General features: G+C 36.9%; 1 protein-coding gene across 1 annotated transcript in view; it reads right to left on the bottom strand.

Moving 5' to 3' along the window:
• The window catches only part of zfhx3b (zinc finger homeobox 3b), a 206,059-nt gene extending 182,075 nt beyond the window's left edge, over nucleotides 1-23,984 (bottom strand). Inside the window, exons 1-2 of the mRNA XM_044139043.1 lie at nucleotides 23,801-23,984; nucleotides 20,925-20,959 (exon numbers count right to left, since the gene is read on the bottom strand). The gene's annotated coding sequence lies outside the window, so the exon portion shown is untranslated. The remainder of the gene's footprint in view (nucleotides 1-20,924; nucleotides 20,960-23,800) is intronic.
• Nucleotides 23,985-25,176: the final 1,192 nt, after the last annotated feature.

Here is a 25,176-nt window from a genome sequence, read left to right as displayed (position 1 = left end):
GGCAAAAAGGTTTTCTGATCTAAAATGCTGAGAACTCACAAACTAAGGTATAGTGTGGATGTACCACTGAAGATATGCTAAAAGCTGGTTAACAATTATAAGAATAGTAAAATTGCTGTGGTGCCAAATATGTGCCAAACTGATTATTGAGAAAATTGTGAATATTTTTTGAAGTGTCATTTTTTAATCAAATGTAAATAAAACAGCTATTTTTCAAAACTAGCTTTTGCATTGTTTTACTGGAAATGACTGTCATTTCCATGAAACCCGCCTGTCACATTTCCATTGACAGAGTTCTTGGCTGACTGAAAATAATTTTACATCTAAATTTGTCAGAGGTATGAACATTTTTAGCTTAAATTATAAATGTAAGCTGACTTTTTTCTAAATTTTTTTTGTTGTAAATTGGCGATTTCTGCTCTCAGGATAACTATGCCTTTCACCTTCCATCTGCTGTCATGTTCCTTCTACTGAAATATCACTCCTGTCTGTACCACATAATTTAGGGAGCCTTATTATTTCAAAGAGACTGGTTTAAAGCTACATGTTGTCAGTTAAACTACAGACTCACCAAGTTTATTTGGAAAGGTCCTGCGCACCGCCCAAACTTGTCTAACTTATTTAATCCATCTCTGCGGGCATGAACATAATGCACCTTCATATATATCTTTAGAGTCAGCTGCAGGTTTACAAGTAATTGTTAAGGTTCTCAAGACCTAATTTGCATCAATGCATACATAATGCTCAAGAGGGTCACAGGATAGTTCTTTTTCAAATGTTATATTTCCATGATTGGTTCATTCTCTCCATTTCCTGTTCATTGTGTGCAAGCAACCTCTATTGTCTGAGGGTAGATTCTGCTCGGCCCTGAGAGGGGCCATCCCCAGGGAATGCCGCATCTTTTATTAATCAGGGCCGCTGCACCACAGCCCTGCTTATCTAATTTAGCAGCCTGCCTTGATACAACTATGTTGGACTTGGTGTAGGAAGAACGGGACAGAGGTGTGGGGGTGCAGCAGGGTGTGGATAGAATGGGGGTTGGGGTGCTACCTTTGGATTTTCCGTATTGTGGCAGGGATGCTGGGGGTGAGGGATGGTGGGGGTGTACCGAAGGGAGGTAGTGACTTATCAGACACCTCGTCACCAAGTTTTAGGACTGAATCACAATACAGCAAATTACCTTCTGCTGACAAGAAAAAATGAGCACGGCCCCCATACAACAAAAATAGGATTGTCAGGAAGAGGTGACACATTGATTGCTTAGTATGCGCATCTAGAAAGCTGGGGTTCAGAGGCGTCCTTCCTATATATATGTAGAAGAGGCTCAGCAGTGCACAGCACAGCCATAACGGGGAATGAGAAATTGAAATGCCATGTTAGATTGGAGTCTCTTCCTCAAGCCAATCTTTCTAGTCTAGCCAAGGCTGGCACATATTAGTCCACTATATCATAGTACAAACCTTTGACTTTTAGTAAATAAACCTAAACCTACAAAACATAAAACAATTTGATGCTAGGCGATAGTATAATCTACTTGAACATGATTCGGTGTGCTGTATGAATTATAATATTTTTAAGCCCAGAATTTTTCTTTTCTAGCTGATCCTCCTCCCCTTTTTCCTCTCATGTGTGTCATGGCTCAGATGAATCAGTGTCACCGGTGTTGAGAGCACTTACTGTCAACCCTTGCGCCCCAGGCTACAGCACTGATGGACACAAACTATAAAATATCAGCCCCCTGGGGACACATCACTCAAGCACTGCCCCACGGCCCCGAGGGGGTGGGATCTGGTCAGTGTATATGTATGTTGGTGAGGGTGTTGAGGAAGCAATATGCCAATGTGTTTGTCTGTTTTTCTGATTTGATCGCCTAATTATGAACTAAATGGGTGTAATTGTTTGGATGCTTTCCCGCATCATTTCTGTGACAGAGTTAAAAGCACAGCGAATGAACAGGAAATTATTTACAATGTACAGAGTAAAGCTACCATGTTGTTTTATCATTGTTCTGTTTATCTGACTGGAAAATGCAATTTAAAATTCAAGAAATAGCACAGTTACTTGTTTTGTGTATCACAGAAAAAGAGAAACCCTCATTTCCACTAAAGTCCCACAACCACTCAAAAAATGTGAGGCAACTGTGTGGAAAAGTCACCAAAGAGTCCATAAAATTGGCTGTATCAGCTGATAAGTGGTAAAAATATCCTTCTCCAAGAAAAACAAAACTAAGATTTAAACTAAATGACATGGAAGGAAAATCAGAAATAGTAAAATAAAAATGTTTGTCTTCCTCAGGTCACCTGGACAACTGACTCCTTTTTATTTAAAACTCTGCAAGTTGGTATCTGTCAGTGTGAAATTCAGTGGTGTACTCAGCCGCATTTATATGAAATACTATCCCTTGCGGAAGTATTCACACCACTGATTTTTTTTATTTATTTTTTTTTGCATTTCGGCACATCACAAGAGGAAGAAAATACAACTAGAAAGTTGAGGAGAAATTCTACATAATTGTCTACATTTTTTGTAAATAAAATCTGAAAAATATGATGTGAATTTGTATTTATTACTCCTGAGTCAACACTTTGTAGAATCACCTTTTACTGCATTAATAGAAAAATGTTTTGGGGTATGTCTGCCGGTTTGTGTCAGAGATAAACTTTAAAATAACTGATGTTCATTCAGGTTATAGGAAGAGCATATGTAAAAATCTAATTCAAGTGTTGCTACAAATTCCCCCGTTTCTTTAGGCCTGGACTTTGACCAGGCTACTCAAGCAAAATAATATATTTAAACTAAGCAATGTATTGTACAACTTACTTTGTATTTACAGTCAACATCTTGCTGGACCTGGGCAAACCTTTACCCAGATCCAAAGTGTTTCACAGCCTCTAACAGGATTGTCATGCATTTAACACAAATCCCTTTCCTTGATAAACTCAGGTGTAGATCTTTGCAGGTCCAACATGAGCTCCTTGCCTGCATCTGTAATTATGTTATTTTATCTTTTTATTTTAAGCTTTATTTTGCCTGGGAAGTGATTGAGAACAAATCATAATTTTCAAAAAATTAGACCTAGCATTGCACAGCAGAGCATCACAAAGCAGAAAACATAAATTAAATAATTTTAAAAAGACACATAAGCATATTTATATAGGTACAATGATCACATACTATGGATTAATTATGGCTAAACTTTTGAGGCCTTCACAAAACGCCCGTGTTCATTAAAACATTAAATAACAAGCAGGTGGACAAGTTAGGTGATTTCTGAAAGCATTTAGCTGCACTGGATATTATTTAAGAGAAATCAGAGAATAAAAGCATCCCCCACTTTGCATAAATCAATTTGTAAAAGTTACAGGAAATTCATATCCATTTTCTTCCACTTCAAAATTATGCTTTACTTTTAAAAAAAAAGTTTATGTGGTATGAATATTTTAGAAGAAAAAAAACTGCCAATGAAACTAACAGTTTTTACACAATTTTCCATTTCATAAGATTGAACATTTAAGATAAAAGTAAACCAAAATTCATCTCTTAACATGCTTTTGACCTATCTTTTAATACCGACTATTCATTTATACCACTTCTCTGGCTGCTTCGTTCAACTAACAACATTAATAAGGCTCCTATAAGATTCAAGGACAAGATTATAATAGAGAAAATGAAACAAGGAACTGAATAGTTGACTGGAGACTGGTGGTGCTTAAGCTCACTAGAGTGTACACTCTAGTGGTCTTAAGCACCATGAAAGCTTTTCAGATGACTAAAGAAAAAAAATTCAAATGGAAACAAAAAATAAATAAATAAATTACAGCAAAAATGTGTGGCTACAGCTGAATTTTTCACAAAATAACTTCCCAAGCAGAGTCATAATGGTTGAATCCTGTGGTCTAACACGAATATGTTATGATCAAACATAGATATCAATTCCTAGAAAGTAAATTATCTAAGGGAATATGAAATATTTTCATAATTAAAGGTTAATGGGTAAGAATAATCCATCTCCCTTTCAAATGTGATTGTTAAGTGATTTATACCAGTTAGACTACGGCCAACCTTGTATTTTCAATATCAGTTTCTTGATATATTTCAATGTGAAATGCATCAACGGTTCACTGGATTTGGATAACATTGACCTTTAGCTTCATAGAGTAAACCAGAAACTTCTCTTATTTGATCTTAAAGTAAATCCTAATGCATAGAGGGAAAAAAAAGAAAACGTAATGAGAGATGTAATGCAAAGATTCCAGACGTTAACCCAGGCAGGCTTATTAAATTTTAGCTTCATGAACGAGAGATGGGGGGCTGCTTTAAACAAGAAAACGAGAAAGGAGCTGCAGACCCCTGTGACAGTCACTTAAACCGAGCTGTAGTCCGCTGGGCTGCCACGTAGTAAAACTCATTTATAATTTGTGATGAGCGTAATGCCTTATCCACTTCATGATTATGTGATATTCTTCACCTCTGCCGCAGTCAATGAGGCCAAGAGTTGGCAGCACAAATACGTGGCCTGCAAGTTCAGCTTAAGGATGAGGAGGAGTGAAGACACAGGGACATGAGTGAAATAAGTCAATATTTGAAGAAATATTCACAGTATGAAAAGGTAGGATATAGTATTGCAATTAAATAGCTAAGACGTAAGATTGTCTTTCAAGTTATTAATTCAATTATTTCCCTTATTGTGTCTGATGTAAACATTTTTGCCTCACTTTACCAAATTCTTCCCCTTGGACTAATGAGGCTCAGTCACCACAGAGAACAGTTCGCCCTGTGATACTGATCGCAACACTTGTTAAGGAAAGCATGTCATCCTGGTTTCATTGAGGATTATGTCCACTGGGGAGATCATGAGAGAACCCCCTTAGACTCATTTCCAGCGAAGTGCTTCGGTCTGCTCTTATGACTGTTCTCAGTGTTATGAATAAGTAAATAACAACATTTTTCCAGTCGTTTAATCTCTGAGTACTGCAATTAGTAAGTCTGTAGTTTGTGCTGCCTTTTTTCTGCCCTTATTATTGTTATTGAAATGTCATGCTCTTATTTAGCTCAAGGATGAATAATAAATAAGCTATAATTAATGTCTTGAATGAGCCGACGGCTTGGCTTGGTCAATGGTAAAGAGGGACCCCGTCATCTTCTAGCCCTCCCCACCCCCCCTTTATCCCCCTCTATCCCCTTCTTCTCTTTCTCTCTCTCTTTAATTGGATCTTGTAATTAGTTTCTCTGATGGATCTGGGAGGTCTCAGGCATCCTCACAGTGTTCATTAGTGTTCTTGGAGGCGGGTTTAGCTCTTAAAAAGCTCTCCCTGCTCCCTCGCTCACATGTCATAACACTGGATATGAACCTGCCCAAATACAACCTGCAGCGTTTACTTTGGTTCAGAATGCCTTGAGATGACACAATAAACCACATGAGCTCCATTTCAATGCTGGAAATAAGATCATTCTTGTGCAATGATTATGTAATTTTAATGATTTTTTAAATTATTGTTAAAATATGAATTAAAGCATATTAGATTTGAAGCAGTGATACATTAAATTAAATCAAATGTATTTAAAGAAAGCAAAAAGGCCTTTGAAAAGTAAATAAATGCAGGTAGCCATGATATACAATCTAAGGTAAGATGTCCTTTAGCTAGTTACTTGAAATCCAACCAGCCTCTGTAAATTTCTATTTTGAGACATACACACGTTCAACACACACTCTCCAATAAACACACACACTCCAACACGCACACACACACAACGATCAGGTCTATAATAAACCCCCACCGCCACCTTTTCTGACACCCCCCAACAGTTTCCCTCCTTTTCTCCCCCACCCTTCACTGGCCAGGCAACACTAGACATCTCTCCCTAATCAGCAGCCTTGTCTCGCTCCGAGTGGTTGCCATAGTAATATGCCGGCTGGTCGACATGGCAACCGCTCTGAGGTCCACTATTAAATGAAGAAGAGCGGAGGGAGGGACAGGGAGAATGGAGCCAGGATGAGACAGACAGACAGACAGAGAGAGAGGAAGAACAGGAAAGACAGCAATACACAGGAAAGGATTGTCCAAGACAGGAGGAAGGGGTATCAGGGTGGGGTAGAGGTGGTGGGGTGTTATAGAAAAATGAAAAAAAGTGGGGGTGGGAGTGTGGAGAAGGGCATAGAGAATGACTACAAGAGCAAAAGAAAGGAGACAGTGGGTTCAGCTTTACGTACCTCTTATATTATCTGATATGAAAAGTCTCTGATCTGCATTACAACAATATCTTTAACTCAGACCATAATCACATATTGTACTTTTAATGCTGTGTAAAAATTGCACACATGGAAAATGCATGATAAAACTTGTCAAAATCAAGGTAAAGCATCATAAACTGATGATTAAAGGGGTATTCCCTATATAATTGCTAGCTGGCTCAATGTTGGATGAAGTCAATGTATTTATGTTTGCAGTTATAGAATAAAATACTTTAGTAATCTAACCTTTTGTAAATGATTGAGAATCATGCACTTTTAAATTTTTCACAAACTTTTGCATATTATCCTCATCCTTTTTCTTTATTAAGAAATGACCATCTGGAATCTGATGTACAGTCTACATATACACCTAATGCCAGACTGACGGATGTCAGTGATTTTGTTTAGCACCTGTTCCTGAATTCCTTTTGATTGGGACATAATTTTTAGATCCTGTAGCTTCTTTTGTGTTGTCAGAGAAGTTAGATTAATTTAATTTCTTTGTTTTAGAGATCTGATGAGAATCACTTCAAGGTTTGATTAATCACAGTTAATTATTTGAAAACAGGAATGGTTACTTTTTCTCACTTCCTTCAAAAACCAAAAACATGTTCCCTGCTTTATTTACGTATGTTATCTTTCTCTGTGAATATTTGTTTGATTACATGAAACATGTACATGAGTGTAACAAAAATGGCAGAACAAACTAAATCTTTGAAAGTTTTAAAAGTTTTTACATGCTCAGTAAGGGTTAAAAGAAATAGGATAAGTATTTTTGCATTTATGTACAGTATTTTTAAGGTGCATTAAGTTATTTACAATTTTTTTTCTGTTTGGTTATCATGTTTGTTGAGTAGATATGATGTGCTGTTGGGAACCCAGCCATGAAGAACTGAATTATGTATGGGGAACAAAGATTCTGGTATAAAAACTCTGAATCCCAGAATGCACTGTAACAACCCAGTTTCAGTTTAAAAAAAGAAGAGGAGGGATTTCAGGAGAGGTTTGGTAAAACATGATATCATGTTTTACCAAAACCTATCCTTGAAGGAAGTCTGTCACTTTACCGTGCGGGACTGCAGTGACGTGACATAGTCATGTGAGAACCCCATCTTTTCTGGCAGAGAAGAAAAGTACTGCATCTTTAAAGTAACCCTGGATCCAAAGTTAATATTCAGTTTAGCATTTGGGCTGCTGCATGCTGGCCAAAGAATAAATGCTGACCCTGGCTTATCGGAAAACATGCAGAAGGAATCAAAATAATCATAGAGACCCCAAAAGAAAAGCTGCCTCTGACTCTGCCAACACACCAGTGCTACTTCCACCATCCCGAGAGAAAAGACAGAGCCACACACAATGCCCTGTCGCTGCAGCTGTTTATTCCTCCAACTGGTTTTGCCACCACTGTCTTGCTCCAAACCAAGGACTTTCCCAGCCACCAGACACAACATAAAATTAACTGGTTTCCACCACTGTGCTGCAAAGGTTCCCATCTGATCACAGCTACCTTTGCTCATTGGCACTTCCACTGTCCTTAAGAATGACTAAAGTAAGATGTGTGTCTGGGCAGAGATAAATTAGTTTAGGATAAAATTACATAAATTTTCTTTTTTTTTCTTTTTTTATTGCTAATGCTTAAAACTGTTCCAAGCTTGAGCTTAGAGGCCTTACAGGAAGCCTAGGCTGAGGTTATCAGACATTTAAGTCATTCAAATTTCCTTCTAATAAGCAATTTGAGCACTGATAGTCTTATATCATTAACTTGTTCCATTTAGTCTTATATCATTAACTTGTTCCATTTTAGGGCTATTTTTCCTTTTCCCTCGATTCACTAATTACATATGTCCACATATCCCTTAAAACATGCTAAATTGTTATCTAAGCTAAAAGCTAAGCTATGGTAGCTATCATTGATTCTGTTTACAAAGTATTTTTCTCGGTTCATATAATGATCAGCCATAGTGAACTGCTAAATGGGTAATATTGTTATTAAAAATATGGATAGGACTATAGAACAAATCATACTACAAATCATAGAAACGCAAATTGAATTACATAAAATGTTAATATGAATTTTAACCTCAGAGTAATCTCAACTTGTTTTAGTGGTGATTATTTCACTATGGCAAAATTTACCATGCTTCTTTTTTAATGTATTTTATTCCTATCACACCTGTCTACCTATCCATCTTTTTCTCGCTTCTTTTCTAGATGGACCTAACCTTTTATATAAACTGGTGTTTTTTCTGCCCGTTTTTTTCCTCCTTTTTCTTGGTAAATTGATTTTTCTCTATTTGGTTCTTCTATAAGTCTCATTTTTTTAAAGAATGAAATGTCATTCCATCAAGATGCCACCACATCAATGACACAAAATAGCATTCGCTGCCTTGTGTGTGAAATTCCTCCATGAACTGAAACCCTCTCTTTTTCCCCGGAGCGTCTTATGAAAGCTAGCTAATTGCATGTCCACGTTGTACCGTCAGTCCCTGCTTCCCCAGAGCTCCATTCAGAGGCAATTAAAGTGAGCTTAAACAGAGTAAGAAAGTGCGTCATCCTCTTAATGCAATTAAGGAAGTGTGCACACAAACATGCAGTGATGGTGCATAACACAAAAACAGAAATACATATAGAGAACAAAGCACAGAAAAGCAAGCGGAAAAGGTCGATTTATTAGGCAAAGCAACCCTTTTACTTAGTTGCATCACATGTCATATTCAGAGCATCTTAGATATGATGTTCAAAGTTTGTGATAGAACATTTTCTCTCTAATGTAGCCATCAACTTCATTTTTGTACACAGCTTTAGTAACTGCTTAAAGATAAACAAACTGCAATTGTCTAATTGCTTTCCTGGCATTTCTACCTCCCAAGAAAAATGTTGGTGTTGATAATTTGTTTCAATTGAACAGACAACAGTACACAAGACAAATGTGTCCAGTGTTCAAATAAAATTGAGAATGTGATTTCAGTATTTTCACCTCAGAAAGGCTGAAAGAAAACAGTTTGAAATAAAACTGAACATCTTTTATGGTAAGCAATCAGACTTGCAAGTCGGGTAAGACTGTCGTTGATAATGTTCTGTAAAAACCCATAAAAATAGTTTTCCTTGCACTTCCCTAACCTCACTATATAACCTTTACTCTGAGGACATTTATTCATTGGGGGGAAATCCAATGTTTATATGGGGTACACATATGACATGACACAGAGGCCATTTTTCTTAGCCATGACCTAGCATGAAAAAGGATCCACCTTCATTTTGCTGCAACAGACAGTGGGTAGGATGGCCAGTTGGGTCTGGCATGAAACAAAGGAGGAATATATGAAAAAGTATCTCATGATTACTGTAAAATATGACAAAGGACTCATAAAGTTATGAGCCAGTTTCTCTTTGAAAGACTCTGGGATAAATGTTGGACTGTGCAGCATCAATAACTGAAATAGTGAGACACTTTAAAAAAGAATCTGATGGTTTACATCAGAAAACAAAAAAATATTTGGTACCGAGTATCTAAACTGGGTAATGAACCTTCTGTCAAGATCATCTTAGTCACAGGAACTAAATCCAAGAGAAAATCTGTGGGTTGAGCTGAAGGAAATAGTGCATGGAAAAAATAGTGTGGGAAAAAGTGAATGGTCAATATGTTATTTTTTGTGTGCTTATTATTTCTTAACACCAGCAAATAAATTTGCTCAATTTAAAGGATAGTATTTATTTACTTAAAGGGGGTTTGACACATCTTCACCAGGAGTGCCAATAAAAGTGGCCAGCACACTCCAAAACACTCCATTCAGAGTTCATTCAGTTCTACACAACCTTTTGAAAAGAGAAAGGGAGTTCAGGGAAAGTCCAAGGATGAAGAGCTCCAACTGCTGTATGGCTTAAAACCCAAAAGTAAGTGGTGATGAGCCTGATTTAGAAAACTTTTTCAAGTAATATACATTTAACCAGTGCATCCACGAATATACCGGTAAGTAAAAAATAAATCATTAAGGAAAAAAGCAATTATAAGTTGCACAAAGAAAACTGCACATTTTTTTGTGCTCAAAGTCATGTGAGAAAGACAGGAATATTGGACAGGGGTTCTCTGATCAAAAGAGTTGTTTTTTTAAATTATTATTTTAAAGAAAATTGGCAACAGTTTCTATTGTTTTAAGCAAAGCAAGCATGTAGCATGTGCTCATGGACTTGCCTATCTCTGATGCACTTTCACTTTCAGTGAAAATGTGTGCTGTATTGTGAAGAGTTCAGTCAGGCAACAACAGCCATAAAATGCTGAGCAACTAGTTTGTGAAAAATAGATATAGTTTCCCTTATATGTGTGTGTCTGTTCGAGTAAACAACCAAATTTCAGTTTTCAGTGTTTTTCTGTTTTCATTTTTACCATTTAAAAAACACCCCAGGGTTCCTCTCTTTTTTAAACACATTTTATTTATGTGTTATTGAGACAAGTAAAGACTACAAAAGGTAAGTGATAACTATGGTTTTCTTTAACTTAAGAAATTCACCCTGAATTTGTAATTGCAGCAAATTTGAAGTAATAAAACCACATCTTAGAATCATAAGTCTTCTATTAAAAAAGCCTATTTTCAATTTCTTTTGCAGGTGGAAAGACTTTAAACAATAAACTTGTTGAACTGATTAAGTCCACTGAATGATGACATTAAGAAATGAAAATGTTTTATTATAACAAAGCAAACCTAAACCAGCTTTGAATGTGAAAAAAATAGAACATGTAAAGTGAGTTTGCTTTTTTTGTATTTTAGCATGAATTGGACTGCATGTACACAACATGGTGGTAGAAAAACTCCTGAAATGCCATTTTATAGTGCCTCCTGTGAAGAGGTAGGATTTTTCTTCAAAAACATCAACACATATTTTTCTCACCAAAATACTTTGCAAAGCCTCTCTTCAGTAAAATCAGTTTTTTCTTTGCAAGAAAGACTTAGTTAGCTAAACAAACCAGTTTTATGAATAAATAAAGAAAGCTGCATAAATTGACACCACTGCAGTGTCAGGTTTCATGTGTCTAAAAAATACACCCCTACATTACACAATTCTAATTCTAATTAACCCACACTGACAAGAGCCTATGCTCACATTCATAACTGTGCTCACACAGGTCACAAGCAGTAGTTTATACACACAGTGCTGTCTTTTGTCAGGCATGAAGGCTCCATAATTACTATTGATCTGTCATTACAATGTTTAACTCACAAATTGAATTTCTCTAAGTTTCTTGTCAAGTTTAGTGCTTTAAGTGAAAAAATATCCAGCAACAAATCGAGCTCATCTGACCACAGTTTGTAGCCCACTGATGACAAAGCAGCCATTGACATCTGTGTTTTAAATTTAAGTTCGCAGCGCTTCTTAAATTCCCAGAATTACCTTGCTCTACAAGATCAAAAGAGAAAATTAGCCTTCTTACACAGAAAGGATGTGCCAAAATTGTGCCAAACATTGTGGAAACCATGAACATTTGTTCTTTTATGGATGATAAATATCGTTTTATTGTCTGTAAGAAAAGCTGGACTGTGGCTTCTTTGTCCAAACATCTCTATATAGCTTTATGAGCATAAATGAATACAAAAGCAAAAGCTTTGAAAGTACAGATGATTGCAATTCTATCAAAATATGATGCAGAAGCAACTTACTGAAAAACCTGGTGAAATAATTAAAACCAAAGCAGTTGTTACAACCCAGACATTTGTTCTGCTCAAAGATTTAACGTCCCTTTGTCCACCAAATCATCATGAACCCACTGAACTTCACTCTGGTGCAGGACACTCTTATATGAATGATATTTGATTTTGGTATAGCAAAGTAAACTCCTCAATATTTTTGAGCAAACTGTTCATTGTAACTACAACAACCACACAGAGGGAGATTTGGATATCAAATTATTTTAAGTTGAAACATGTGATAATAGAGAGAAAAGATATAACAAAAATCTCCATGAAAAAATTGATCATATTATGATCAATAAATGTTGAATATGCTACCAGTCCTTCTTGAATTTAAAAACCTTTTTTTAGTGTATGTCAGATGATTGTTTATGTTTTATAAATGATTTTTCTATTTTTCTAGTTTGCTGATTCCTCCACTGTCCTGTTTAGATGTGATCAAGTTTATGTTGGGAGGTTCTGTTTCCAGGTGGAAAATGGGACTTCTCTGTAAAATTATGTAGGTGTGTACAATGAGATACACCTGTGTGAGAGTCACATTCTATGTTTTCTGCAGAAAAATATTGCAACAGTAAAAGCAATCTTACTACATCTACCGGTGGTCACAAAGTCAATTACATGTACCGAGAGATGCCTAAAAACCTATTTCTACCTCAGGTTACTTAAACAAATGCAAAACAAGCTGAAAACACTGCCAAAAAACGAAAAGTACATAACCAACATTTGGCACTTTGAATATTTGAAATAACCACCTTTCTATAAAACATTACCATAAATTAATGGTGGAGTATCATTCAAGCATTGGTGAAAATGTGTGCAAAATGTGGAGATGGATGGTTTTAGCTTATTACCAAATATGCCAGTCTCAGTGGCAAATGGACAGTTCCAGAACAAGAATACTCCATGTACAAACTATTCATAGCCGCCTCACAATGACTGGACTGCAGAGGGGGTTTTGGCATGCCTGTTATTCGGCATGTGCGGTCACCATCACGACCAATTCTGTCACCAAATGTAAAGTCGTACTGCCCCCCAAATCCCTCCCAATTATAAAAGGTCCTTGAGTTGCTGTTTTGCCCCCTCTCTAGCTCCTGTCTGATTACTGTGTGTGGGGTGAGCTGTGCAGGCAATCAGCCACAAAGCTCAGAGCACCAAGAGGACAGGGTAAAAAAAAAAAAAAATCAAATCCAAAACAGTGCAAAAAATAAACTAAAGGGAAACTACAGGGCCGCAATTACAGGCCATCCAGCCAGGCCTCTGCTCCAGCACTCAAGAGCTGCCGTGATTTCCGACAGAAAAGGTTATTAGTTTTTATTGGAGGAAATAGATGCTGGGTGGCTTTAAATGGCACAGTAATGTGGGGGTGGGAGGGGGTTGGAGGCGGGGGCTCCTGACCTGGGTCTCCCAAGAGTCCCATTGCACTGCCACAGAGACACACTGAAGCCATCACACAGCCTCTCTCTCCTTCCCCCAGTCCCCATGCCCTACAGGTTCTGCTTGAACTCCAGGGCAAAACATTGCTCTCTAACCTTGATCTCAATCTAGACAGCCAATTCCTTTTTTTTTTCCTTTAGACATATGGATCTAAATCAGAAAACAGCTTAAGGTCATTGTTTAAAATAAATTTTTGCACATAGTTAAAAACCAAAACCATTTGTTTTGAAATTTTAAGGCAGTGTCTTATGGATTATAAACACCTGCTTCTGGCAGGAGCAGAGCACGTGAAAACGCTATCTGTCAGCATGGCGGCCCCGGGTTTACTTGGCCCGACGTAATGACCGCCAGCAGATTTCTTGTCACGAGCGTGTGAGCCTCCGACTCCAGAAGAAGACGATCGCCGTGCAGCCATGTTTGCCTTTGTGCATGGCTGCCGGTGTGTGTACTCTGCTCTGTGTGACGTTATTTCAGAACGTGTAAGCTATGATGTGCTGGCGTCAGATAAAGTGGTCTCCAGAAGCTCTGGTGTTTGTTCAGTGACAGATGTTTTGTGTCAGCCAGAGGAAACATACAGAAGCAGCTGAATGGTCTCGCGGTTAATTTAAGCCCATGATGCAACAGTTCTGTCTCGGCTTTAATTGCGAGCCTGTGTTTCAAAATATGTCACGGCGTGTCAAAGCAGATAATATGGTAATGTTGTCTTTTGTGAGAGCTCACGTGCGCGCTTGTCTTCATTGCGCTTGCAGTCCATGCTCCTACCCTAATCTGTATTCAGTGCAGGTGGGCTGCAACGCAGACCCACAGCTCAGTAACTAATGGAGGGGCTGATGGGGGCCTGATGACGACCACAGGGCCATTTGTACACATACACGCAGAGTGCACATATACAAACACAAACACTATATCCAGCCGCAGCTGCTCCCATCACGCAGCTAGTGGCCAAGCAAGTTAATTACATTAACCATTTAATACTGGCATTTTTTTTCCTTTGGAGCATGGGGGATGCAATTTGATCAATTTTATCATCTTTCTGAGTAAGTGAGTAACAATTGCAGTCCAAGGCATCACCCTTTTCCTATGTTGATTACACTGCTCCTATTTCTAAGCTTTTTGGTCTTTCTTTAATTGCCTCTACTGCAAACTTTTGAAGCGAACCTATAACTTGATTGCCAGGATGTGTGAGGGAATTAGAAAATTAATGTTACTCTGGGGTCACTGCATTAGAGAGGCACACATACATTCGCGCCAACATGTTAGAGGGCTAACACAAAGAAAGTTCTTTTTAAAAAATCAAATCCAAAGCATTTTACATTTTACATAATACATTTTTACCCCTAGAAAAGGGGTAAAAATGTATCACTCCTGAAAAAGATTTATAAAATGGCTTAAAATAAAGTTTGATTTTATTGGAGAAGCACAGTCTTACTCAACATTTCATGTAAAGTAATTGCAGTTTTTAAGACAATTACCGGTGGCAGAACTGCTGGCACCCTTGGTGTCAATAACAGTTATTCTTCTCCAATAACACTTCCCACAGCTGGAGAACACAGAGTGATATTTAACTATTTATTTCACAGTATCCCTAGATCCTCCAGAGTCTTGGGTTTTCTCTTAGATATTCTTCTCTTCAACTCACCTCACAGCTTATCAGAGGTGGGTTGTAACTAGTTTCATTTGTGCAATAACATTTACTTAAGTAGCATTTTGGAAAAAAAATACTTCTAGTAGTAATTTTACTGTACCATGCTTTTACTTCTACGTGTGTAATATCATTGGGAAGTTACACTACTCTTAACTGCATAAAAATTCTAACTACCCACCTTGAGTTACTTAACTGAATAATAAAAAAACAAACATCTTTTAATCAAAACTGCAGGTTCACTGTTCTAAGTTAATTTTCCATCTGTTGAGCCTGTTGTGCCTATTTGGAGATAAAATAAAGAGTATAAATTGTAAGTGGAAGTATTTTTCTTCCAGTGTTTTGCTAACATATGCTTGCTTTACATATTGGTTCCAAAGGTTTTGTGTTGTGGAAAAGTGAGGTTTGAACATGCTTTTTTTCTTCTGGTCGAATGTGTAATTTTGTAATATTCTTATTTTTTTACTGTAATATTGTGATTTTTTGGATGACTTATTTTTGTCTCTGCTTGAGTAGAAATACATTGAAGTAGTGCTACTCTTGCTTGAGTACAATTTCTGGCATTTCTAGCAGGTTATCTATAGGGTTTATGTCTGGGTTCTGAGAGCTACTCGATTTCTTTGTCTAATTTTGCCAAGATATCCACTAAAAGGTATGTTTACTATAATGAGAAAGCCAAGATTTTTCTATTTAAAATCTGATCTACAGGAGAACATCATTTAAAATGCCTATGGAGGAGAAATGGGCTCACAGCACCGCAGATCTCTCACCATACTTTACAGTAGACCTTATTTTGAAAAGTTCAGCCATAGTTTCATCAGTCGAAAAAACGAAGCCACAGTTCCAGTTATAGATCTGGGATTAAAGTATAAATTAAAAGTTCCTTAGGAATTTAGAAGTGTCAATGAGATAAAATGAGAAACTAGGGTACTTTCTTTCATCTATGCCATGCTGGAGTTTTTTGTTCTGTTTTGTCTTTCCTGGACCTTCATCCATAGGAGACAAAGGCATCCATCATATTAGTGGCAGATGTGAACATAGGCAACAACTTTGACCATCTCTACAGAAAATACAAAAAGCTTTTTGGTGTGGAATTCATGTGAACCATTACGTTCAGGGCAACAACAAAACAATGACCTCCTACAGTGGAACAAAGCAACCTCAAAATGTACAAAAGCTGCTCATGGACGGCTTGACGGGCCCGAAAGTTTGACCTGATCTCTACACTCTACAGATTCCAGTCTTCAATCATCAATCATCAGTCAAACACGCTGAAGTCGGACAAATGCACAGAGAGCTCATGTTAAACCCCTAGGACAAAAACTAATCCTACCTGGTAGATATCATCAGTGAGCACTTATTTAAAAACACGCTTGAAAAAAATGTACACACAGCATTACAGAAAATTCAAGTTTGTCTCAGCATTGTATTTCTTAATTTGTTATCCTTTTTTTAAGCACACGGACAATACAACATCTGTGCATCTCCTCTAGGCAACTTTTGCTAGAAAAAAAAAAATCTGTTTTCTTTTTTTCTCTCTCTCCTCTCCTCTTTCTTCTCTCTGCTGAATTTGGGCCAAAGAGCTGACAACCAGTGACCTAGGAGTCTCCAGGGTTCCCAGGGAGAAAGGTAATGGGCCCAACCCCGGAACGCACTCTCACTCTTTTCACCCACGGCTGCCGGCAGCTTTGATCCAGTAGCCCCCACTTCGGTCTCCTGACGCCTGGTAAGGAAATTCATAGGAACAACTGGAAGAGGCCTGTGTTTATTCAGCCCCTTTAATGAGGAGGGAGACGGATTATCGGGGGCCTAAATCTCCCCCCGAAAAAACACAGGGAAAGAAAACTGCTGCTCATTCCAGATGTTGCTCCAACAGCAGTCACTCCAAAAGAATCCAGGAGAGCATGAGAGAGAGAGAGAGAAAAGAGAGCATGGGATGGTTTTATTACGCAAGATGGGGAGACTAGTGGTCAGCAGGAGAATCTCTCCATGTTTTCTCTGTCTGGCCAGATGTAGGAGCTGCCAAAGCGTCTCTTTGTGAACACAGAGGAGCCACCCAGGGGCTGCAGCAAGAGCTCTGAGAAAAAGTATGCAGTTATTCTTTTCTTTTTTCATAATTTTAAAAGCAGCATGTTTAATAGGATAGGTAACCAGAGCTTGTAGGCATACGTTTTACTTTAAGCAATTTGTGCTGTGTTAAAGAGGAAAAGAAGCCATTTCCTGAACCTGCCACATGACTCCTAATGTGTTATTTTTTCAATTTTAGCACAGAGCTTCTTTGTAATCATTACTAATGCAGCAAAGCAAGTGACGTAGGATCTGACGTATGAAGGCTCTCTGCCCCAAGAATGGAAACAGAACCCTGATCCACTTATTAAGCAGCACAAACACTGCATGTTGTAGAAAGGCAAAAGTGCCTCATTCAGTATTGGTGACACCATTTTACCTAAACACACTGAGAAGAGCTGCACATCAGGCTCTTGACCCTTTGCAAACGGGGTCTGACAAGATCAATAGGTCTCTCTATTGTCAAATCATTTAGGAGCGGATTATAGGTCAGACACTGGTCAAAGATCCTCACACAGACAGACCACAAGGTCAGGCTGACTGAATATTTACATGTGATTTTCAAAAATCAGGTTTCCACTGTGGGAACACCTGTAGTGAATTAAAAAATGTAGCTGTTCTGCAGGCTGGTTGGTGTCAATTTTCTCTTCCAGGTCAGTTTTCATACTATAACATTGACTCCAACAAGGAGACCACTGTCATCACTGTCTGGTGACTGCTATGACCTCCAACAAGGTCAAGGCCATGGACGGTGACAGACTCGCAGGCAAACACACGCACTCAGTGAAGAGCTGAATGTGTGTGTGCACGTGCGTTGTGTGTGCGTTGCGTGTGTGCGTGTGCATGGGTGTGTGGGGAAAGCCTTGTTATAGGTCAAGTTCACAGATCACTTTTATCTTTATAAATGTAAGATTCAGAGAGTATTTCTTGATTTATCATTTATTTTAAATGACAACCTCGATGTGGTCTTATAAAAAAAATGAAGTAGTACATATCTACTGATCACCATCAGTCTAACCTCGTACTAGTAGGAGTTCAGAAGCACTAGTTTTGTGTAAAATTGTAAAGGGAATGCCCAGTTTGACCAACATAATAATTTTATTTATTTTTAAATTGAAATTCAAAATTCCTAATTCTAAATTCAATTTGGATTATTGTTTTTTTACTTTATTTTATTTATTTATTGCTAACAGTTTAACTTAAAATTTGTTATTGAAAAATCTTATTATTTTAAAATCCTGTCCGGTATACAACAGTGCAATAGAATAAAGTTTAAATAAATAATTAACTTGGTTCATGTTTAGATTTTCTGACACAACAATGAAAGGAAGCTATTGCAATTTTCACTTTTTAAATTACTCAAATATTTTATTCAGATTGAGACAAGGGTATGTCTGTAGACATTGTCTAAATTAGAACAAGAAACATGATATTTTCCTACATAATACTCTAAACAAAGACAAAATAGTTTTTCGAATGACAAAACGTTTCCATAACTTAGAGTAAAATAAATGTATTTTCTTTTGATTAACCTGTGTTTTGTAATATTGCAATGTTTTCAGCTGTTTGGAAGGGATTAATCTCATTAACTGTGCTTTTATTTCCACTAACTGGCAGATCAGACAAATATTAAGCATATTTTGTCAGATATAAACAAAATATTTAGAACCATAAACAGTTGTCTGCAATAACGACAACATTCAGAAACATCTATGTTACATTCTTTCTAGTTTTTATTTAGGCATCAACTAATTTTTCTATTATAGAAATTTTGTTTATTTCTCCTAACTGACCTTATGACATCTGCATCTTTTTCATTACATTTAGGACACCTCCATTTAGGATGGTAATTACTGCAAGACTAAATGAGAATCTCCAACATTTCCAGGACATCCTGTAAACTACTGCCACCACAGGGTACAAAAGGTATGGCATGTAAAAGAAATTGTGTGCTGCTTATTATCTGTTCACCTAATCAAGTGAATGTTTTCTTATGCACAACTTTTAACCATAGAACACTTTGCATAACTGACATGTGACTCCTATTACTTATTCTTTTGCATTGAGTTTTAAAACAATTGCTTTGGGAGTCACAATGTATTTTTTTTTAGCAAAGCATCACATTATTTTATACTGTGTTGCCATTCATGTTGTCAGCAGATAAAAACTAAATTTCAACAGTACTATAAAACCCATTTTGATTTTGTAGATGTAATTAACGTACTATTTTGCTGGAGAACAGAGCCAGTTCATATCTTTATGAGGTCCAGAGCAGATTTGTGGCGCCCATTTCCAAACAAATCTTTTTGTAGTTATTCCACACTTGGTAGTGTAAGGGATGATGAGAAAATTATTGTATTGCTCACCAGCAACTACGGCAAAAACAAACAGACAAACAAAAAAAAAAACTCAGCTATTTGTTGATACACAAAGAGTAGTGTGCCTGAAATATGACCCTGGGTGAACATACAAGCAACAGAAATTAAGATACTAAAAGTAATTTAGGTTAACTTTTGAAATAATAATGGATTTTATTTGGTTTATCAGTATGTAAAAAAAATAATTTGTGAAATTGTTCTTAACTGTTGTTCTCCTGAGGCCATTGTCTGTCACAAAATGAGTTTAAGCCTTGAGCCTGTTGTTTTACATTGTACATTTTCTATTGCTTCACTTTTAGATGCATATTAAAGGTGTAAGGTTTTTCCAAAGAGGAGGAGTTTCTGGCATATTCCATTTTGTAATAATGCAAGGTACATAGCATTTGGAAGGTTTAACAAATGCTTCCTCCACTGTGACTCATTTTGAATCAGTATATGAAACTGTGTCAAACAGATTTATTTACAAAATGAATGTAATTATTTAGATGTCAAGTTCTGAATCTTGTAAACCAGTCCAAGGTATTTTTTTAAGTTATTATTATTTCTGCTCTTCTACGTTGAAGCTATTTATGCATCAGTGTTGCACAGAGACTACATGTCAGATGTTTTCCAGCAGGTCCCTACAGGTTTTGCACTCTTTTTCTGTCTACCACGTGCACCTACATGTGAAAGTTTTCTTGGAAATTTTCTCTTGACTTTCACATCTCCTCTAATTTTAATGACATTTCAGAGAGTGGAAATTGCATGGTGGAAGAGCTTCAATGTCTTTATATAGCCTTTCTCTATTTTGTAGGCATTAAACCATCTATTAATTTTTAGATGTGGAATGAATTGCTTAAAGGAGCTCGTGCTTGCTGACGGCTACCACAAGGTGCAAAGACTTGACAAAACTGAATGAATGAATAATCAGCTGGTCTAATGATTTATTAAATAGGATAGCATGCCAAGGTTAGCATGCCAAAGGTCAACCTTATGGTGCCAGTAAGACATCAGAAGATTGACCCGTGGTCCATGTTGTTGTTGTTGTTTTCTTTTCCAAATGTTGTTTCTTTAAAATCCCAAATAATTTATAAAATGAATCTATTATGGTTTTGTTTAAAGTAAGGCTTTTGACCTGTCATGAATTTTAATTATTTTCTAAGATCTTATTAAGCGGTGTACTTTAAACACTTAGAACTGGCTAAACGGTCACAATTTGAGGAGAAAAACTCCACAGCAAATGATAAGATTTTACTGGTTCAGTGTAACTGATATTTACATTATATCGATATTTAAATAATATTTTTGGATTTAGAAGAACAACTTATATAGGTTATATGTTACATTTTGGATGGATTAGTTAAACTATTCTGAAGCATCTCTCATCCTTCACATTCCAAATCATTATTGCTTCATTCAAATTTCTCAAGATCGTGTTTAAACATTCTAATTTTCCACAGAGAAAAAGATTTCCAGTGATTAAAAAAATGTGTAAAAGAATCACTTACCCACTCTGAAACAGGGCAAAGATGTCTTCATGGTCCTGTAAAATACAAGACATGTTTTTTTACTGTCCACACTCTTCAGCAGTTCACAAAATAACCTACTGAAAAAAAGATCTCAGATAATACTGAAGTAAACCATTGTTCTTGTTTTTCCTTTTATTTTATTACAATTACAATTCGCAACCTTTTGCCAACATCCTTCTGCCTCAGGGCTGTGCTAAGCTTCAACAAGATCTTATAAATAAATGGATAAAACCTGAATAATTTGGAAAATCACAGGCAGCCATTATATTGGTATTTTGCACTTATTTTTGCCTTCAGGTTCTGTATTCTTTTTTATAAAGTTATTACAACCTGAGGTTGATAAAAGGACAATCTACAAACACATTATGCAAAAAAATACATAAAAGCTATGTTAAAAATACAATCTTTGTCAGAGAAAATCTAAATGTAAATCAAAAACTACTCGTCTTTCATACACCGACGGCATTTTCATTATTTAGACCACTTTATTACAGCACTTTAGACAGTCCAATGCACTGTCCCTTACTTGTTTAAAATGTACTTCTCCCACTCAAATGATCACCTGCAAACATCTCACGAGAATACAAAGTGATCTGCACACTAACAGCCTGTACATAGTGAAATTGCAACATGCAGTGGCATCCTTTTCCGTTTCCATTGAACGTTATTGCAAAAATGGTACTCATGCAGTCATACACTAATGGCATTTTTTAAAAATTAAAACATACAAATTGTTTAATTAAAATTGTATATTGAATTGGAGTCAGGTTTATACATACACTGCATATAAAAACACATATCCCTTTTTTGTCATCTATTAAATGAGACTAAAATATTTCTGCCTTAGCCAAACTTAATTCTATTTGCTCATTAATAGTGAGAGAACAGATAATTTTCAGATCTAATATTCAAGGACAGAAGTTAACATAACCTCAGATTACTGTATTTTTAAACAATTTGAAAAAGCCTACATGATGGTGATGTTATGGCTTTGTAACCCTGTGACAGGTTAATTCTACATTCCAGCTGAATTCGGAACTGGAAAATTCAGACTTTCCCATCAAAAATAAAATCAACAGGAACGCCCTTCCAAGTCAAATTTCCCACTGGGAAACTGGGAGCAACTCCGACTACACACATCTTCACATTTCAATATGGTCGCTCCTCGCATCAACAGCAGTAAGATGTGGTGAAAAGTTCTATTTTAGAAAACAAGAAGTGCTCTTAAAATCAATGTTACCTAGCGCCTGCAACTCTAACAAATTCATAGTGGTATTTGCTTATAGAAAGTAAAGCCTAAAACTATGTTTGAAAACAATGTTTTTGAGCATCGCTGTGTTGAAATTCCAACTGCTTAATCAGAATGCTATTACCTCAGGTCTGACATCAGATCCATCCCTGAGCTCTGGCATATCCGCATTTTTTGAATCTCTGCAAGGACTGCTCTTAAGTTGCATTTTATATTTTACAGCATTTTACAATTTTACAATTTATAGCATTTTATATTTATATTTTATTTATTTTATCTACAACTACTACTCAGTGGTATTTGATACTTTGTCTTGTCTCTATGCTGCAACTGCGAAGTAATTTCCCTGCAGGGATGAATAAAGTACTTCTATTCTATTCTATTCTATTCTATTCTATTCTATTCTATTGTGAGGTAACTGGAAGGCAGCTTAAGTCACATGGAGAAACACTTATGGTCGTATTTTGACACACACTTCAAACTCTCCTTATTTATGGGAAAATCAAAAGAAATCTGCCAATAAAGAGAACATTGGATTTCCATTTCCAGATGGTTGAAGGTGTGCAGTTTTATAAACAAACATATACAAGTATAAACATCATAGAAATGTCCAGTCTTCATACAAGCCAGAAAAGGGAAGAGTTCTGTGTCCCAGAAATGAATACGCTTTGACATAGAATGTGCAAATCACCCCCCCACACACAAAAAAAGAGTAGAAAGCCTCATTTACCAGAGAAGTATGCCCAAAATATCTGATCAAAGTCAAACAGCTTAAACAATAAAGAGGCCTACAAAAAGTCCTGAAAGTGGATAAACTAATAAAAATATTTCTCAAATATTGTGTCCTTAATTGACCTGGCGTTTGACTTGGAGTAAATGTTAATAATCATAACTGTCCACAACAGTAAAAGTTTAGTTCGAATTGACGTTGGGCAGTGAGAAACAATGTGTTTGTGTCTATTTACATTGTATATTTAAACATTTAGTTTCAACTGTCATGACCAACGTCATCTTATCACAAAAACGCCGTGCATACTCGTCAGCCCAGCATGTCAAAAGCAAACCGGACCGCTTGTTGGTGCTTGACTGCAAAAATTTGATTAAACGTTAAGATTTGAAACGTGATGTTTAATTAACTCTGCCAGAAGGACTCACAGTTGACTCATTGAAAGAGACTTCCACTTGGACATGCCTTACATTTTATTAAATATGTGCCTAGTTGAATGTATGAACTCAAGCAACTCTGTCTTGGTGATGCTACAGGCATTACCTGCTTTTGAAAATATTATGTTCTCAGGCAAGTTCTATTCATATTCTTGTAATCAGTCCTAGGTTTGGCTAACAAGGTCAAGGATCTCAAAAAATTGTAATTCCTGATTTAATGGGGAAGGAATTTAAGATTGACAAGTTATTTTTATTCAACTTAGAAGTGTACTGATAAGAAGAACTAAGGCATGCGTCTCTTAAAAGATAAAATACAGAGTATTAATTTAAGAAAAATATTTAACTGTTATTAAGTTGTTTTAACTTAGTAACAGTTAAAACATATTTTCAATGTTCAGTAGTAAATTATTTCAATGTTATAAATAATGCAACTTTTCCTTACCTCCCTGTGCAGGATAATGAGACAATGCCAATCAATCTGTAACCCCGCTCTTTAACAAGGTAAAGGCATCCATTCCCCTGACTTCAGGTCAGTAAGTAAGCTTGCTATTTTGGATGGCTGCTGCCGATTGTGTATGTACTTTAATAAGCAGTCTGCGGGTCGGGCAGATTTATAGGCCCATAGTGGGGTGGAGGGATCAGACTCCCCTGGCCTCCAGTTTCCCTCTGTGCCATTACGCCAGAGTGAGATATAGTAGGATATTGATCCCAATGCCACTTCATTTCGCTATAACTATTACACAATACTCTCCCAGGCTGCACGTGTCCCCTGATTTATGCTGCTTTGCTATTTACATTACCAGTAAGTGTTTTTCTATACCAAGTGAGGAGGGTCGTTGGGCCACAAGAATGGACATGAGAACATTCACATTCTACGCCATGCCTGTCTTCCTTTTGCTCTCTGTGATGCATTTTCACCGTAGTGAGGGTCTCTTAACACAGCGCTGCCTCCTGAGTGAGTAATGGATGATGCAGAAATAAATATTTGAAGAATGTTTCCCAAGCCAAGCCCTCATTACTGCACCACAATTGACCTTGAGGCAATGTTATTTTCTGCATTATGTCTTATTTAAAATACCTGCCTCATCACATCCACTCATTAGAATGCCGTTATAGTTGAAAATGTATTCTAAAATCATTTTATGTTATTCATTTCCTCTCAGTGGTCGCTAGTATATACAGACAAATAAAAATAAAAAAAACATTAATACACACGTGTCGAGATAAAGAATCATAATCTGCGATATCATGCAGTTGTATCACATTTATAGTGCATTTCCCATTAGACGGAGTGAAGCCCTTTAAGCAAAATCAACAAAAAATTCCAGTGGAAACACATTCTAGCGCTTGCCTTGCCCTGATACAAATTTAATTAAGTGCTTCAATTCTGCAGATTATATCAATTGAAAGAAACTGTTGTCATAATTAGAACAATTAGGATAAGCAGCCCGTGGCCCCTGCACGCCATCACCAGCTGCACACTCCAGATCTGGGTCTTTGCCAAAGTACCTTCCCTTGCAGTGCCAAGCTGGTGCTGTGTTTGTTTACACACAGAGCACAGCTGTGTCAGTAGGCATGAATGGGAACGAAGGCTGAGAGAAACACCCTGTGTTGAGCTGACATTCCCACATGGAGCCCTCACAGGTGGCACTGTGCCTCAGATACTGCTACTGCAGCATCATGCCTCTGGGAGAAAGAAAAAAAAATAATAAAACAAACAAACAAAAGAATTAATTACCCTTAATTGCTTTGGAGCTGTTTAAAATCAGATGAGTGCCACATAAGCTGGAGTATGTAAATCAAATCCCTCCCCCTCCT

Source organism: Gambusia affinis, linkage group LG02 (assembly GCF_019740435.1).
Source record: "Gambusia affinis linkage group LG02, SWU_Gaff_1.0, whole genome shotgun sequence".
In the NCBI taxonomy this organism is placed as follows: domain Eukaryota; kingdom Metazoa; phylum Chordata; class Actinopteri; order Cyprinodontiformes; family Poeciliidae; genus Gambusia; species Gambusia affinis.
This window is presented reverse-complemented; position numbering and strand designations above follow the sequence as displayed.